The sequence below is a fragment of the Canis lupus genome, chromosome 2 (assembly GCF_048164855.1).
Source record: "Canis lupus baileyi chromosome 2, mCanLup2.hap1, whole genome shotgun sequence".
NCBI lineage: Eukaryota > Metazoa > Chordata > Mammalia > Carnivora > Canidae > Canis > Canis lupus.
In genome coordinates this window covers 79,893,215-79,906,749 of record NC_132839.1, presented here as the reverse complement: position 1 = coordinate 79,906,749, position 13,535 = coordinate 79,893,215, and positions in this window count along the sequence as shown.

Below are 13,535 nucleotides of genomic sequence, written 5' to 3'. Positions count from 1 at the left end.
TGCATACATACAAATGAATGGCAGAGTTTTAGAAATGTTGGAATAATAATGCAATAATAATACACAAAACATCACTCAAGAAGACTAGACTTTGTAAAAGAAGGTAAGCTGTGTATAAATTAGCTCATTACATGGTAAACACTGGAGAGTGCCATAACTGGAGTGACTTCCAAGTTACTTCTTTTTCAATGACCATTCTAGAACCTGAATTATGTCCTTTCTCTTATCAACAGCTGCTAACAAAATCAAAGATGACTTCAACAACCTCATCTTAAAGTTCCACGATTATGACTGCTTCAGTAACCCTTAGTTAATGATCACATTTCAAACTTTGTCAAACCTGAATCTCAACATCTAAAACCGTAAATTTTATAACGCCGAGAGCTAGTTAATGGTAATCTCATGACATTGTGTAAGAGTGCTTGAAGCAAAGAGACGCTAAAATAATGGAACTGTCTTTTCAGATAAATTGAGATCCTAATAAAAATGTAAATAATCATTATGAGAGAAAGTGGATTCTAGAGATGGTGTGAATTTAAAACATAACCGGTCATAAGCAACTATCTAGCGAAGATGAAGTGATTAAACATGAGTTACCTGAATGGCAGCAGAGTTCTTAGAAGCTAGATAGAAACAGGTTTGTAAAATAAAATGATAGCATCAATTATGAAAAAAGAGAGAGTTCATTTACACCAAATGTTCTAATCATTAAAGAATAAATTAGTGGATGATACAACAACGTTCAAGAAATTCATATCTTTTTAATTTTATAAAATAATATTGACTTGATACTTGGTTACTTCTAATAGTTAAAGTAATTTTTTACTTAATTAGATCTTAATAACCATTATTAGAAAGATACTTACCATCATTTCCTGGCACGATTCCTCATTTTTTTCCAAAATTAACTATTATAGTCATGAATTTACATGGGATTGTCATTGTTGATGCTCATTTGTCTAAACAAGTAACCAAGTGGTTGTGGGAAGAAGGTGTGAGGAATAGGAAGCATGGTTTCATTTAAGCCAATTGGGCTGGGTTTAAGCATTTGTGAATGCATAATGGCTGAAAAACTGAAAGAAATACTTTTCACAAGTCAAGTAATAATATTTTAGTTATAAGAAGTGCTTCAATGTACACATAACAAATAAGTCAGAAGTTGGGAAATAAGTCGTTCTGAGCTTTCACACTGAACCAAGCAACACCGAGGCACTCTGAGAACTAGAACCTGTGGATACAATCACAGTCACTATGTTTGCATGGCCAGTGCCATGCTCATGGCAGGCAAAGACAGGGGGTATTGCCAAATGACTTCATGGAGATGTGTCTATAACAAGCGGTAATAGAGCAGAGAAAGAAAGGGGGGAAATGTTCCACAAGAAAGCTGTAAATGAGTCCATATAAGACACCACCATGGAGACTCTTAGTTATAAGGGACAGACATTTTAAAAAAGGAGTATTTCTAAAAAAAAAAGAAAAAAAAAAAAGTAGGTGGGAGATTGTGCATAATGTCTTAACTTAAAAAAAGAAAAATAGTCTAATTGGAGACTGTATCCTGATGAAGCCTGAAATAAATGGGTTATGTAAGTAACAACAATTTATTTTTTAAAAAAGTAACCTTCAGTAACTTTCAGTTTGTTAAATTAAAATAAAGAAGTAGTATAATGTTGTCTCCATAAAAAGCAAATCAAGGCCAAAACAAAATAAGAATATTGTTTGCACTACAGATAGTCTTTTAATCATTTGACTTCAGATTTCTTCAATCACTGTGTTTTGTGGGTCTATAATCACTGTGTATTAGTAAGAAATTTCACAGTTCTATCTGGAGTCTGGAACCCATTCATAGACAATTTCCAAAACAAATATTCTCATTCTTAAGAGCACAGCATAAGGCACACAGCCTGGACTTTGAAATCTTTTCAGTCACTTTGTATCCCAGGTGAGAAAATAAGATACATCAACTTAATATTTTCACTTCAGTTTACTACCTTACAACTCACATCTTCCCTAACATTTCTGGAATCATAACAGTTTCAAAGCCTGTGATAGAAATAAATACAAGTTTTATTTACATTTTATTTTTTGATCATCGATTCTCTTCCAGTATTTTTAAACGCCCTCCACTAATGTCTCTTTAGGGGAAAAGACGATTTTCTAATCATAGCATTACAAATGTGGAAACAGATATAAAGAGATAAAAATTGCTCAAGGTCATTGGCAGAGGTGCGATTAAGAGCAAGCAACCACAGAATATGAACATTATACAGATGTTCGCATTGTAAAGAATATAGATAGTTGCAAAATGAAAAGAAATGACTTCAAAAATTATTGTAGACTAATGAGATAACAAAAGAAACACAGTATAAAGTTTCATAAATATAAATAATTAGAAGAATTCTATATATACTCCCTGATTATTATTATTACAATACTTCCCTTGAAACTGAGTTTGTTATAGAACAGCACGGAGTAAAGCAGGCTGACTCTTTTCAGACAGTGTGAGGATCTAAGGCTGTGTTCCTACAAATTTGGGATCAAATAAATATGACCTAAAAAAGAATAAAGACAGCATGTGAAAGCGATAAATCTCTATTATCATATAAATTATGAACTATGTCATATGAATAAGTGCACATATGTCAGTTACTGACATTATAGACACACACACACACACACCACACAATTGCAAATGCATATAACAACTACTTGCTCTCAATGAGGCCTAGAACGTTAGGATATATTTTCCATAGCTCTTTGCTATGTCAAGGAGAAATGAACTGAGCTTATTCTTCACCAAAATTGTGCCGAGCAAATTATAATGCTATTTCAGTTAGGACTCACAAAAATCCTATAATTGTTATTCCCCATTTAAAAAAAGAAAACAGAGGGCACCTGAGTGGCTCAGTGATTGAGTGTCTGCCTTTTGCTCAGGTTGTGATCCTGGAGCCTGGGATTGAGTCCTCCATCAGGCTCCCCGTAGGGAGGCTGCTGCTCCCTCTGCCTGTGTCTCTGTGTCTCTCATGAATAAATAAATAAAATCTTTAAAATAAAAGGAAACAATCAAAAGTGGAGCATCACTGACATCACAGAACTTGTAGGAAATACATCTAGAAAAAAAAAAAGAAATACATCTAGGATTAAAATTTATATTTCTCATACTTTTTCCGCTCGTCCTTTCAAGGAGATCTCTAAAATGTAACCATCCATCATGAATGAGGAAGTAGGATTGAGGCTGGGGTGGAGGAAAGAAAGAATGAGAGAAAATGAGAGAGAAAGAATCAGGGGAGGTGGTGATTTTGAGATCCTTATTGAACAAATTGAATTTCTGATAAAAATGTGCCCTATACACTCTCCAGTAGACAGAATTAGCATGCCTCCCCCCACCAGTCTAAATCACCACCAGGAAAATAATTTGGCACTGGAGCAATCCTTTTAGAAAACCTGCATCCACAATGCAACCGTTAATATAATAGTCCCACGGGGGGAGATAAAGAAAGGAAGAGTTCAGAATGAGTACTGTTTTCAGCATGTGCCAAATTCTCACTGAAAATCCACTTCAAATGCAGGAGTGTTATTTCCTTTTTATTTCATTTCTCCCCCAGTACTGCTTTGAATATTGGATTTTCTTATGATAAGGGTTCCAAGTTAATGATCAGAGTGCACTTCATGAACCAAAATGATTTTAACTCAGCTTTTCAGAGTGACTCTTCCTAAAATGTTCCCTGGGGAGGCAAATTTTCCTGACTCAAGATATTTCTATTCAAGGTCTAAAACCACTTTTAAGGGTAATAGCTAAGTAAACACGTATATTTTGGTTGATTGAATCCGCATGAATTATTTTTCATTAAATGGCAAAATCTAATTCGAGGGGGAAAAGTCTTGTTAATTGTTTTCATAAAGATGTGCCCCAGGGCAGCATTTTGTTTTTCACTGACCATGAGTTTCAGAAAGCTTTTCAATACTGCCAAATCATTGCTTGCTTATATTATTCAATGAAAACGGAAAACATAAAAATGACCTTTTATGATGAGAATTTATTAAATATATTTTTCCTCGTAGCTAAAAACTTCTTCCTAGTATAAATATTTACTTGTATTCAGTAAATGAAAACAGACATGAAAGCAAGTAGACTCACATGGATGGAACATTTGCCAATAAACCAGTTGACAGTTCCAAGTCAATTCTCTCTAGAAAAAGCTGGCTCTTGTGGACATCTGCTTGATTCTAATGCTGCAGAGAAAGAAAGGGTGTGGTCCGGAAAAAATGCAATGCTCTTCCTTGACCAAATGCTCTAATCACGACAGGTACATAGACAACTTGTCTTTAAAAAAGTCTTCTTTTGCAAGAAAGAAGGAAGGAATCATTGTCCCCTAAGAGTAAGCAACATTCTTATTCATGGCTGAAGATCTAGAGCAAGGATACAAAACCAGCAAACTGATGACTCCATTTCAGTAATATCTAGGAAATTCTTTGGTTCACATGCTCACATATTTACAGTAGAGAATTGAGGGAAATATTGTCTTAGCAATGTTTTAAGTTCAGTGTTTTTTCCTAACCAAAGAATAGATTTCTGTAGCGTTACATCACTTTTATAAACTGCTTTTATTTTTATTTTGGTCTAGAAGCTTCCTGTTGCAGAATGGATCGATCTTACTTCAGCTTATAAAATTACTCCAAAATGGACTTGATTCCTTCAACCTTTCTACTTAAAATGTCACTAAAGCTTGCATGTCCAGGGCAGAATGTACTCTTCCTTGGGTACATATTACTTGCATATCTTATTGTGTTTTCTAATTGAGAAAAATTGTCAGTGGCTGACCTGAGTGCTTCTACAAATAAAAACTAAACTGGAAGATTCTAGTGACCTTACCTCTCTGGTAAGTGTCCTTCAAATATTAAAGTAGAAAGTTTCCTGAAGTTTCCATAGTAATGTAGTCAAGTGGTATTTCTACATTCTAGAGTCAACCATAGAGACTAAGAGGTAAATTACGTACTTCATAAAATAAATAGCACATTTGAATACCATGTTAGTAATGTTATCATATTCTATGAATACCCTTAATTGCAAGACACTTTAACTAAATGTCAAAATACAAAATTTCAAAATGAACCTATCATTCTCTATGTGAGAGAATTTTTCTAATTTATTTCTTATTTTTTGACAAGTATAGTTGAATTCCCCTTTCATGAATCTGTCTTATTTTTCTGTGAAAACCACAGCATTTATGGGATGCATATAGGGAGCAAATCTACATGCATTCTCTGTGTTTCCCCATCTGGATTTCAATTTCTTACATGAATGGAACCCATGGAGCTATTTTGGAGAATTCTAATTCCAGACATTGAACAAAAAGTCCTTTTACGTCCCAGTGAAAAGTTAGCAGGATTTGGTAGATTTCCTGGATTGACTTTTTCCTAGATTTTTTTTTAAAGATTTTATTTATTTATTCATGAGAGACACACACACAGAGAGAGAGAGAGAGAGAGAGAGAGAGAGGTGGAGACACAGGCAGAGGGAGAAGCAGGCCCCATGCAGGGAGCCCGACGTGGGACTTGATCCTGGGTCTCCAGGATCATGCCCTAGGCTGAAGGGGTGCTAAACTGCTGAGCCACCAGGGCTGCCCTATTTCCTAGATTGGAAAAAAAAAAATCACCACTTAGGCCCAAATCTTACATTAACACAGTGTTATTAATTAAGCCTTTTGGAATAATTTTCTGAACCTCAGTTTTCTCATCAGTAAAACAAGATGCATTTTAGAGATTCAATAACAATGTATTGGTAGGCTGCTATGTTGATTTGCTGATGAATACCATGTGTTTGTAAGAAGCAGAACATCCACTGTAACTTTAGAAATGATGTTAGCACTGGAAATAATTGCAGCTGTCAGTTATTGAGAAAGATCTAAATACTGAGTAATGAGTATTAGGCAAATTATGGAGATTATTTTCCACATACATGCAAACTTGTAAAATGAAAATGTGTCAGAAAAACTAAGAATCTTGCACAATTAGTAAACAGAAATATTAAATCCAGACTTGAATCTGTTCTGGTCACTCCAAAACACATGTATCTTCCTTTACACTCTAATATTAAGACCAGAATCTTTCAATACACTGAAATAACCTATTTTAGTGGAGTTGATATCAGGAAAACTGACTGAGTTCAGCCATTAGAAATTTAACAATTGAAATAACATAGAATAAGTCAAAAATTAATGAAATTGGTTACCTATGAGTATTGGATGAGAACAAGAAATAGAAGGAAGAGAGTGAGGGAATAGCACATCTCCAGATTTATTTATTTTTTTTACAATCCTGATTTTGAAAACATGCTGTTATTTTGAATACTCAAAGAGAAAAAATTAAAATCAGAAAGCTTGAAAGAAAACCCTAACGTTGAACAAAACAGAAACAAGTTAAAGAGTAAGTTAAACTCACTATTTTAAGTTAATAATAGAAGTACACTGAAGAGTGGATGGGCAGAAAGAAGTAGTCCAATTATATTTTGAACACATTATTTAGATCTATGACCTAAACCAAAAGCAATTTATACATTTATTGCATATATTATATATAATGTAATTCACATATACATATATATGTATGTATATATATACACACATATATATTTAGTATACTTTCTTACAGAGATGTATTTGTCTATAATTTTAGAAGCTAATTTTTCTATAAATTTCAGGACTAGGCAAATATGTAGATATGTTGTGGCTGATGAGAATCAGTTCTGTCAAAAAAAAATAGTTATCATGCAGAAGGGAAAAGGATAGAATAAACCATGTGGTGTTGAGTTGGAATTGAGGCTATCCTAGGTTCCCATATATTATGGACAGTTAGATACAGAAGTAGAAACAGTTATGGGGAGTGTGTGTCTGTGCGCGCCTGCTACATAATTTCCCAGTTCTATTGGCTAAGAATGCTAAGAAGCAATAAAAACTCATAAACAGTGAACACACAGTGCTTATATCTTGATTTCAAAATATCATTCCCCCCCCCAAAAAAAATCATTCCCACAATAAAGAAACTGTGAAGAAATGCCTGAATCCAAAGATACAGCTGAAAAAATAACAAGATAATCCTGAAATGAGAAAACAGGCAAGTATTAAAAGAAATGACAAAGATAGGTCAAAAGGAGCCAGAGTCAGCTGAAGGAGCTTTTAAACCAGTGGAATCTGGGACAGTTTGAGTCTCAAAATACATAATGACAGTAAAGGATTATAAACTACTTAAAAAAATAATAATCTGAGCAACCACACAGATTCAAAAATAAACAAGAGAGATGATGATGATAGATTAATATTTGATAGATGATATAGAAAGGAAAACTCTTCCTTATGATAGAAAATTAATAAACATAGATAGCGATAGAATTGCAAAATAAATCCTAATTTGTTAACCATGGTAATACTAATAAATTCATTCATGAATCATCATGGATGCTAAAACTTGAGGAAATTTTGAGAAAGATTAAGATAGTCACATAATTTCAGAATACCTCTACACAGGATATTTTTTAAAATGTTTTGTAATGCTTTCTTTTTAAATATTTTATTTATTTATTTAGAGAGAGCACATGCAGGGGGAGAGGCAGGCAGAGGGAGAGGAAGAAATAGGGTCCCCACTGAGCAGGGAGCCCAAGGTAGGGTTCAATCCCAAAACCTCCGGATTATGATTTGAGCCAAAGGCAGACACTTAACTGACTGAGCCACTCAGGCACCCCTCCACCGGATAATTATTAATTAAAAAGAATAAAATCATAACTTTATAATGTCGAAACCTGGCAGACAGCAATTTAGCCAAGTATTAAACTAACACCACCAGTATTTTGACACACTAACATTTTCTGCCTACTGATACAAGGTGCCATGAGAGATACAACATCAATTTTGCTGTAATTCTGTCCCCAGGGTGCATAACCTGAATCTAGTCATGAAGAAACATCAGATAAGCCCAATTTGAGGGACATTCTGCAAAATAACTTGCCTGAATTCCTTGAACATGTCACTGTCCAAAATACCAAGAAAGATTCAAGAACTGTCTAAGATTAAAGGAAACTAAAGAAATGTGACAAATAAATGTGATTCATAAGCCCAGTTTACTTTTGCTATAAAGGATGTTATTTTAAAAATTGGCAAATTTTGTATATGGATTTTGACTTAAATAATACTGTACCAGTATTAAATCTCTTAACTTTGATAATTTTACTGTGGCTATGCAATAAAATGCCTGTGTTTTTAGGAAATGAACACTGAACTAGGTAGGGATAAAGAGTCATCATATCTACAACTTACTGTCCAGTGATTCAGGAAAATAATTGTATATACACACAGACGTGCATAAACAGATAAACACAAAGAAAGCATACATAAGAATACTTAGCAGCACATTAACACTTGGGGAAACTGGACAAAACACACATGGAGGGCACCTGGGTGGCATAGGGATTGATCACCTGCCTTCAGCTCAAGTCATGATCCCAGGGTCCTGGGATCGAGTCCCACATCAGGCTCCTCACAAGGAGCCTCCTTCTCCCTTTGCCTATGTCTATCGGCCTCTCTCTCTCTCTGTCTCATGAATAAATAAATAAAATCTTAAAAAAAAGAACACATGAATTTTTTTGAGCACTATTCTTGCAAGTTTTTATGTCTGAATTGACATTAATCTATATTTTTGAAATTAGCAGTAATGGGCTAAAATTTCTCATCCTGAAAATCCCTGATGATCTCAAAGAAACTTCTGACTGTAACAGTCTCAAATTTAATAAAACCCTTTATCAAAATAAGTCTTCATGGTAGCATACTTCTCATCAAGCATGATTCTGAAAGCTGAATTCCAAAATTATCTTTATGCCAAACCAGCTGTAATCCAGCAGGATCTTTGAATTTAGGAAACTCATTTTTCATAATAATAAGATACATGCTGGGCTTGAATGTCATTAGACAAAACATGTTTATCTGCTGCCTTGTTAAGTGTTTAATATTGCCTTGAAATTAATGAAATTCACTACAACTCACTCTTTTTATTTTTCAATTTTTACAGTATTGCAATCTCTCATTTAGTGGTTGTCATTAGTAAAAAACTAAAATGTAAGTGATATGTGTTGTTTTAAGAAATTTTTATCTGCCTCAGTAGGACTATTAACTTCAGAGCCTTTGGGTCTGCTTGTGTACAAGCTGGTTTCTTACATCCTGTTTGGGTGTTTTCAGATTTGCTTCATGAATTCAGCATTTTGAAATGCTTTGAAGACAAAATCCATTTTTCTCTAAATATTTCTGTTAAAGATGAGTTGACTTTATGTGAAACTACAATTGTTGAAATTAATTGGTAATTTTAAAAGAAAAAAAACTCTAGACATCTACCTCTTGAGGAGGGAATTAGATAAAGGAAAACATCACTTATGGAATAATTGATACACCTGTTAGAGTCATAAATTTGCTGGTACAGAATTAATATAACAATGAAATAAAGACAACTGGATGCATGTTTCCTTGTGACCATATGCTTTTCATTTGTTCACCTTAAAGCGAAGGCATTTCGAGTGCTAAAAAAATTCAGCTGAACAAATTGGGCAGCAGCCAATCTAACAGAAAGGAGCTCCAAGGTACTATATTAAAGGAAAGACATCTATGGGCAGAAGAGAGTGGGAACAACGAAGTTATGCTGGACAAAAAGGGGTCATTTCCTTTAGGGGATGGAAGGGCTCTCTCAGGTAGATTCCTTGGCTGGTGCTGACTAGACAATTCCTGATAGGCTCTTTTAAAATTCCATTTCTGGGAGAGCCAAAACTGGAACTGAGTTAACTCTCAGGGCAGCCCGGGTGGCTTAGCAGTTTAGTGCTGCCTTGAGCCCAGGGGGTGATCCTGGAGACCCAGGATCTAGTCCCATGTCAGGCTCCCTGCATGGAGCCTGCTTCTCCCTCTGCCTCTGTCTCTGTATCTCTCATGAATAAAAAAATAAAATCTTTTTAAAATAAAAGTCAGCTCTCAGTTTGGTGATGTGGAGCTTAGCACAAGCAACTCCATTTGTTATCTTGTTTTGTTTTGTTTTTTAAAGATTGTATTTATTTATTCATGAGAGATACAGAGAGAGAGGCAGAGACACAGGCCTGCAGGGAGCCCGGGATCACAACCTGAACCAAAGGCATATGCTCAACCACTGAGCCACCCAGGTGCCCCTGCCTGTCTTGTTTTTAACAAGAGCTTAAATTGGCTTTTTGGGAGATAGGATACAATTCTTTACATTGAGACTTTGGGAAACAAAATATCTGCATATCTCTAGTAGCCTGATGCCTTTATTTATTTTTTTTTTTTTCAACTTAACATGTATCTTTACCTGTTTTATGCAAAAAGCCAGTTGACGGTGTGAGAATACTATACTGGGATATTTTCTTATGACAAATGAAACTGACAAAGATATAAAAATTCAGAATGTGGATTGAGAGAGCAAACAAGCTTAGAGACAATAATTTCTCCATTCTTGGGTAAAGTAAATGCACATTATTTTCCATAAATTATCCACCCCTTTTGTGCTTCATTTCGATTGGTTTCAGATACTAAAATAAAATCATTTTGCATGGTATATTTGTTTTAAAGCTCAACATTTCTACAAAGTCCTTCAGAAGCAATACCCCAGCAGTATTCTGGATGATATCCAAAACATTGAAAAATAGAAGAGGACATTTCTGAAGCATGAGTGTGCTAGTGAAGAGAATGGGGAAGTAGAGGGTAGCAGAAACCTAGAGAGAGTAACAAACAGATCAAAACTGAGGAGGATCCAAAGAAGTAGGGTTTACATTGGTTTGTTCCTCCCGCCTCCCAGCCACCTTCCTTTTTATGTCTTTGTATCAGTTGTAGTTTTCCCAGGATCTGTAACTTTTTTAACATTAAACAACTTCCTCTACTTTGGTGTCTCACTCCCTTAGAACCAATAGAAAGCTGAATTAAAATTTGTATGAACTGAGCAGGCCAGGGAACCCTTAATATTTTGTATGTTGCCAGAAGGATGTTATGCAATATTTTCTTAATGAAATTTCATTGCTCATGTTAATTCATCTGATTTGCAAACCTGGAAATTGGCTGTTATTAAAATTTCAGTCAATTTCTTGAGTCCATTAACCAGTCAGGGTTTTCCAGTGTTAAAAACAAGACCACAGGCCCCAAATGGAGTTAGTTGTTCATGCTAAGCTCCATATCACCAGAGACTTAAATTAATTACATTTTTGGCTGTCCCAAAAATGGAATCTTAAACCAGTTAATTAGGAATTGCCTGATTAGCACTATTTAGATAATCTGCTTGATAGGCCCCTTCCATCTCCTAAAAGAAAATAACCTTGCCATAACCAGCGTGTTTTATTGCCTAGTGTAACTTCCTTATCTCTGATCTCTTTTGTCTATAAAAACTTTCAGTTTGCACAGCTCCTTTGGGCTCCTTTCTAACTGCTAGATCAATTTGAATCAATTTTTTTTTGTTCAAATTAACTCTTAAAATTTTTAATATGCATCAATTTGTCTTTTAACACCAGAGAAATAGAACCAGTAAAGTATATATATCTGGAAAGGGAGAGAAAGAGACAGAGAGACAAAGAGATTTATTTTAAGGAATTTGTTCATGTGATTGTCAGAACTGGTAAATTCAGGATTTGTAGTGCAGGTTGGCAGGCTGAAAATCAGGCAGTATTTCAATTACAGGATTCAATTCCTTCTTCTTAGGAAAACACTAGTCTTTGTAGTAAGGGCCACAGTTGAGTGGAAGAGGCCCACCCATATTATCACAGGTAATCTACTTAAACCGATTATAAATGTCAATCAAAGCAATGAAATAGCTTCACAGCAATGCCTGGACTAGTGTTTGACCAGACAACTGAGCACCAGAGCCTGGACAAATTGATGAATACAATTTATCATCACAATGGCAGTTGGACACTACTCTTAAACAAATCCTGCCAAAAATATATTATGAACCCACTGACAAAGAGGTTTTCCTTGACCAAACTTTAGCAAGGGTCCTGTGAGGCTCTCTTGACTAGGTTTCGGCTTTGTCCTATAAAGACCTGAGCAAATACTAGTACAGTTCGTAATAACTCAAGGCCAAGTCCTTAAGGTGACCATAGTCTCCTTGTACGTGGCTACTTGAGAAAACTGAACCCTGCCATGAGAATTTACCATTTTGTCCAGGCAACAACCAAAGACAGGATCCTTATCTCTTTGTCTTTGTGGGAGAGTAGGAGCCTAGCTTCAATGAGCATCAGTTAGCAGCAAATCCACATGGGTTTTCTCCTTTTCCCACTTGTAATTTTTCACTTCTCTGACTCTGTCAAGGCCCTGTTCACCCTGTTGGCTATTCTCTCATTCTTCCTTTAGAATGCCTGGTCATTTCTGTTCAAATCGGAGTTCAGTTCACCTTTGACTCTTTGCCCTTTTGCAATAACACATTACTGATTAAAACCTGTGCTTACCACTTTAACTAGTGTCAGGTTTTGTTGATCTTTGACACCATTCCCCTTTCCTTTTTTTTTTTTTTTTTGTTTTGTTTTTACCATTCTCCTTTCCAAAAAACAAACATTGAGAAACTCACAGCAGGAATGTATTAATTAATTATAATTTATTATAATTGTAATGATATTAATGTTAATAATTAATCAATTAATTAATGTAACATGGAAACCTCTGATGCCATGATAAAACCAGAGAAACTTACATTTTACAAGAGAGTGTAATTAAACAAGGAGGTCATTAGACTTTGATGGCTCAAATGCAATGTTAGCCTATAAGCAAACCAAGATCTAAGCCTATAAATGCACTTACAAAATCGAAGCGTAAGGACAACCAATCACAAACAGCCAATTAGTCTTTAAGCTACAGCCAGTCAATAATTTCTTTTCTTTACTTCCCCACTTCCAGGTCGGCTCTGTCCAATTCCAATCAATTTTTGTTCAAATAAATTCTTAAAATGTTTAATATGCTTCAGTTTATCTTTTAACAAGAGAACTAAAAGTGGGAGAGTTGTTAAGTGATTCCCAATATTTTTAAATGAGAAGGAAAATGAATATTTTAGATATAAATAGACATATAAATAAAATATTTTATCATATTATATTATTTCTATAATATATAAACTTAAATATATTATTCTTAACAGAAAAATGGGAAATGACTAAAAACTCACTTCTCTGAAATCGCCATTTTGCCATTTGTCTCTTGCAAGAGTACTAAAGTCTTTCATAATTAAGTCAAAGATGTTTCCTTCCTCACAGCTTATTCTTCTCACAGATGGTTCTATCTGGACTTTATTTCAATGAATAATATTGTACTTCCACTTTCAATTCCCATTATAGAGTATCTACTATCTTGTTTTTCTTCTTCTCTATTCTAGTCTTAGATGGCTGAAGACATAACAATGTACATCCTGTCACAAAATAAAAGCTATTTCTTCTCCTGGTAGGAATCACTGCTCAATCTAGTTCAATTCATAGGTACAATACAGAATTCTATCTTTCATTTGCAACTGCTCCTGGATGCGTA